Source organism: Triticum aestivum, chromosome 1A, assembly GCF_018294505.1.
Source record: "Triticum aestivum cultivar Chinese Spring chromosome 1A, IWGSC CS RefSeq v2.1, whole genome shotgun sequence".
NCBI classification, from domain to species: domain Eukaryota; kingdom Viridiplantae; phylum Streptophyta; class Magnoliopsida; order Poales; family Poaceae; genus Triticum; species Triticum aestivum.
The window spans coordinates 1,146,267-1,152,487 of NC_057794.1; positions in this window are offsets into that span (position 1 = coordinate 1,146,267).

The window sequence follows — 6,221 nt, forward strand, 5'->3', positions numbered from 1 at the left end:
AAGGGGGTGAGCAAAACCCTGGAAGCACAAATAGCAAGCCCTAATCTTACCATTGTTGCAATGCAGACAACCAAACAATTTACAGATGATGAATTTTTTTTACCTGCATTTGCTCAACTAGCTTCAGGTTCAACTAGGAGGTGTGGCCACATTGATCGAGATGTTGTGGAAAGGAGTAACAAAAAACATCGATGGTTGAACCCACACAAGACCAAGAAGAAAGAGGTGGGTCCACCTCTCCACTTGTGGGGAGCACGAAAAGAGCTGCACGTATGAGTGAGGAGGTACTCATGTTGGAAATATGCCCTAGAGGCAATAATAAAATAGTTATTATTATATTTCTTTGTTCATGATAATTGTCTATTGTTCATGCTATAATTGTGTTATTCGGAAATCGTAATACATGTGTGAATACATAGACCACAACATGTCCCTAGTGAGCCTCTAGTTGACTAGCTCGTTGATCAAAAAAAGTCATGGTTTCCTGACTATGGACATTGGATGTCATTGATAACGGGATCACATCATTAGGAGAATGATGTGATGAACAAGACCCAATCCTAAGCATAGCTCAAAGATCGTATAGTTCATTTGTTGTAGCTTTTCCGAATGTCAAGTATCATTTCCTTAGACCATGAGATTGTGCAACTCCCGGATACCGTAGGAGTACTTTGGGTGTGCCAAACGTCACAACATAACTGGGTGACTATAAAGGTACACTACAGGTATCTCCGAAAGTGTCTGTTGGCTTGGCACGAATCGAGACTGGGATTTGTCACTCCGTATGACGGAGAGGTATCTCTTGGGCTCACTCGGTAATGCATCATCATAATGAGCTCAATGTGACCAAGTGGTTGATCACGGGATCATGCATTACGGCACGAGTAAAGTGACTTGCCGGTAACGAGATTGAACAAGGTATTGGGATACCGACGATCGAGTCTCGGGCAAGTAACATACCGATTGACAAAGGGAATTGTATACGGATTGATTGAATCCTCGACATCGTGGTTCATCCGATGAGATCATCGAGGAGCATGTGGGAGCCAACATGGGTATCCAGATCCAGCTGTTGGTTATTGACCGGAGAGTCGTCTCGGTCATGTTTGCATGTCTCCCAAACCCGTAGGGTCTACACACTTAAGGTTCGGTGACGCTAGGGTTGTAGAGATATTAGTATGCAGTAACCCGAAAGTTGTTCGGAGTCCCGGATGAGATCCCGGACGTCACGAGGAGTTCCAAAATGGTCTGGAGGTAAAGATTTATATATGGGGAGTCCAGTTTCGGCCATCGGGAAGGTTTTGGGGGTCGCCGGTATTGTACCGGGACCACCGGAAGGGTCCCGGGGGTCCACCGGGTGGGGCCACCTATCCCGGAGGGGCCCATGGGCTGAAGTGGGAGGGGAACCAGCTCCTGGTGGGCTGGTGCGCCCCCCCTTGGGCCTCCCCTGCGCCTAGGGTTGGGAAACCCTAGGGGTGGGGGCGCCTAGGGTTGGGAAACCCTAGGGATGGGGGCGCCCCCCACTTGGCTTGGGGGGGAAGCCACCCCTTGGCCGCCCCCCCCTTGGATATTCATCTCCTAGGGTCGGCGCTCCCCCCAAGGCCCCTATATAAAGAAGGGGGGAGGGAGGGCAGCGGAACACCCTTGCTCTTGGCGCCTCCCTCTCCCTCCGTAACACCTCTCCTCCCTGCTTGCGCTTGGCGAAGCCCTGCCGGGATCCTGCTGCATCCACCACCAAACCGTTGTGCTGTTGGATCTTCATCAACCTCTCCTTCCCCCTTGCTGGATCAAGAAGGAGGAGACATCTTCCCAACCATGCGTGTGTTGAACGCGGAGGTGTTGTCCGTTCGGCACTTGGTCATCGGTGATTTAGATCACGACGAGTACGACTCCATCAACTCCATTCTCTTGAACGCTTCCGCGCGCGATCTACAAGGGTATGTAGATGCACTCCTCTCTCCCTTGTTGCTAGATGACTCCATAGATTGATCTTGGTGATGCGTAGAAAATTTTAAAATTCTGCTACGTTCCCCATCAGTGGCATCATGAGCTAGGTCTATGCGTAGTTTCTATGCACGAGTAGAACACAAAGCAGTTGTGGGCGTGGATATTGTCAATTTGCTTGCCGTTACTAGTCTTATCTTGATTCGGCGGCATCGTGGGATGAAGTGGCCCGGACCAACCTTACACGTACGCTTACGTGAGACTGGTTCCACCGATTGGCATGCACTAGTTGCATAAGGTGGCTGGCGGCTGTCTGTCTCTCCCACTTTAGTCGGATCAGATTCGATGAAAAGGGTCCTTATGAAGGGTAAATAGAAATTGGCATATCACGTTGTGGTTTTGGCGTAGGTAAGAAATGTTCTTGCTAGAAACCTATAGCAGCCACGTAAAAACTTGCAACAACAATTAGAGGACGTCTAACTTGTTTTTGCAGCATGTGCCATGTGATGTGATATGGCCAAAAGGATGTGATGAATGATATATGTGATGTATGAGATTGATCATGTTCTTGTAATAGGAATCACGACTTGCATGTCGATGAGTATGACAACCGGCAGGAGCCATAGGAGTTTTCTTTATTTATTTATGACCTGCGTGTCAACATAAACGTCATGTAATTACTTTACTTTATTGCTAAAGTGTTAGCCATAGTAGTAGAAGTAATAGATGACGAGACAACTTCAAGAAGACACGATGATGGAGATCATGATGATGGAGATCATGGTGTCTGAAGGAAATATGCCCTAGAGGCAATAATAAAGTTATTATTTATTTCCTTATAGTCATGATAAAAGTTTATTATTCATGCTAGAATTGTATTAACCGGAAACATAATACATGTGTGAATACATAGACAAACTTAGAGTCACTAGTATGCCTCTACTTGACTAGCTCGTTAATCAAAGATGGTTATGTTTCCTAACCATGAACAAAATGTTGTTATTTGATTAACGAGGTCACATCATTAGTTGAATGATCTGATTGACATGACCCATTCCATTAGCTTAGCACCCGATCGTTTAGTATGTTGCTATTGCTTTCTTCATGACTTATACATGTTCCTATGACTATGAGATTATGCAACTCCCGTTTGCTGGAGGAACACTTTGGGTGCTACCAAACGTCACAACATAACTGGGTGATTATAAAGGAGCATTACAGGTGTCTCCAAAGGTAGATGTTAGGTTGGCGTATTTCGAGATTAGGATTTGTCACTCCGATTGTCGGAGAGGTATCTCTGGGCCCTCTCGGTAATGCACATCACATAAGCCTTGCAAGCATTGCAACCAATGATGTAGTTGCGAGATGATGTATTACGGAACGAGTAAAGAGACTTGCCGGTAATGAGATTGAACTAGGTATTGGATACCGACGATCGAATCTCGGGCAAGTAACATACCGATGACAAAGGGAACAACGTATGTTGTTATGCGGTCTGACCGATAAAGATCTTCGTAGAATATGTAGGAGCCAATATGGGCATCCAGGTCCCGCTATTGGTTATTGACCGGAGACGTGTCTCGGTCATGTCTACATTGTTCTCGAACCCGTAGGGTCCGCACGCTTAAGGTTACGATGACAGTTATGTTATGAGTTTATGCATTTTGATGTACCGAAGGTTTTTCGGAGTCCCGGATATGATCACGGACATGACAAGGAGTCTCGAAATGGTCGAGACATAAAGATTGATATATTGGAAGCCTATGTTTGGATATCGGAAGTGTTCCGGGTGAAATCGGGATTCTACCGGAGTACCGGGAGGGTTACCGGAACCCCCCGGGAGCTATATGGGCCATAGTGGGCCTTAGTGGAAAAGAGAAGGGGCTGCCCTAGATAGGCTGCGCGCCTCCCCCTTCCCCTAGTCCTATTAGGACTAGGAGAGGTGGCCGGCCCCCTCCTCCTCTTTTCCCCCTCCGCGAATCCTATTCCAACTAGGATTGGGGGGGGGGGGGAATCCTACTCCCAAAGGAAGTAGGACTCTCCTGGCGCACCCCTTGTGGCCGGCCAGCCTCCCCCCTCTAGTCCTTTATATACTGAGGTAGAGGCACCCTAGAACACACAAGTTGATCCACGTGATCTATTCCTTAACCGTGTGCGGTGCCCCCTGCCACCATATTCCTCGATAATACTGTAGCGGAGTTTAGGCAAAGCCCTGCTGCTGTAGTGCATCAAGATCGTCACCACGCCGTCGTGCTGACGGAACTCTTCCCCGACACTTTGCTGGATCGGAGTCCGAGGATCGTCATCGAGCTGAACGTGTGCTCGAACTCGGAGGTGCCGTAGTTTCGGTACTTGATCGGTTGGATCGCGAAGACGTACGACTACTTCCTCTACGTTGTGTCAACGCTTCCACAGTCGGTCTGCGTGGGTACGTAGACAACACTCTCCCCTCTCGTTGTTATGCATCACATGATCTTGCGTGTGCGTAGGAATTTTTTTGAAATTACTACGAAACCCAACAGTGGCATCCGAGCCTAGGTTATTTATGTTGATGTTATATGCACGAGTAGAACACAAATGAGTTGTGGGCGATATAAGTCATACTGCCTACCAGCATGTCATACTTTGGTTCGGCGGCATTGTTGGACAAGACGACCTAGACCAACATTATGCTTACGCGAGACCGGTTCCCCCGACGTGCTTTGCACGTAGGTGGCTTGCGGGCGACTGTCTCTCCAACTTTAGTTGAACCAAGTATGGCTACGCCCGGTCCTTGCGAAGGTTAAAACGGAGTCTATTTGACAAACTATCATTGTGGTTTTGATGCGTAGGTGAGATTGGTTCTTGCTTAAAGCCCGTAGCAGCCACGTAAAACTTGCAACAACAAAGTAGAGGACGTCTAACTTGTTTTTGCAGGGCATGTTGTGATGTGATATGGTCAAGACATGATGCTGAATTTTATTGTATGAGATGATCATGTTTTGTAACCGAGTTATCGGCAACTGGCAGGAGCCATATGGTTGTCGTTTTATTGTATGCAATGCAATCGCGATGTAATGCTTTACTTTATTACTAAATGGTAGTGATAGTCGTGGAAGCATAAGATTGGCGAGACGACAACGATGCTACGATGGAGATCAAGGTGTCGCGCCGGTGACGATGGTGAACACGAAGGTGCTTCGGAGATCACAAGACGATGATGGCCATATCATATCACTTATATTAATTGCATGTGATGTTTATCCTTTTATGCATCTTATCTTGCTTTGATTGACGGTAGCATTATAAGATGATCTCTCACTAAATTATCAAGAAGTGTTCTCCCTGAGTATGCACCGTTGCGAAAGTTCTTCGTGCTGAGACACCACGTGATGATCGGGTGTGATAGGTTCTACGTTCAAATACAACGGGTGCAAAACAGTTGCACACACGGAATACTCAGGTTATACTTGACGAGCCAAGCATATACAGATATGGCCTCGGAACACGGAGACCGAAAGGTCGAGCGTGAATCATATAGTAGATATGATCAACATAATGATGTTCACCGATGAAACTACTCCATCTCACGTGATGATCGGACATGGTTTAGTTGATTTGGATCACGTGATCACTTAGAGGATTAGAGGGATGTCTATCTAAGTGGGAGTTCTTAAGTAATATGATTAATTGAACTTAAATTTATCATGAACTTAGTACCTGATAGTATCTTGCTTGCTTATGTTGATTGTAGATACATGGCTCGTGTTGTTGTTCCATTGAATTTTAATGCGTTCCTTGAGAAAGCAAAGTTGAAAGATGATGGTAGCAATTACACGGATTGGGTCCGTAATTTGAGGATTATCCTCATTGCTGCACAGAAGAATTACGTCCTGGAAGCACCGCTGGGTGCCAGGCCTGCTGCAGGAGCAACGCCGGATGTTATGAACGTCTGGCAGAGCAAAACTGATGACTACTCGATAGTTCAGTGTGCCATGCTTTACGGCTTAGAATCGGGACTTCAACGACGTTTTGAACGTCATGGAGCATATGAGATGTTCCAGGAGTTGAAGTTGATATTTCAAGCAAATGCCCGGATTGAGAGATATGAAGTCTCCAATAAGTTCTATAGCTGCAAGATGGAGGAGAATAGTTCTTTCAGTGAGCATATACTCAAAATGTCTGGGTATAATAATCACTTGATTCAATTGGGAGTTAATCTTCCAGATGATTGCGTCATTGACAGAATTCTCCAATCACTGCCATTGAGGCTGTGACGTCTCAAGATCTCTGGATCT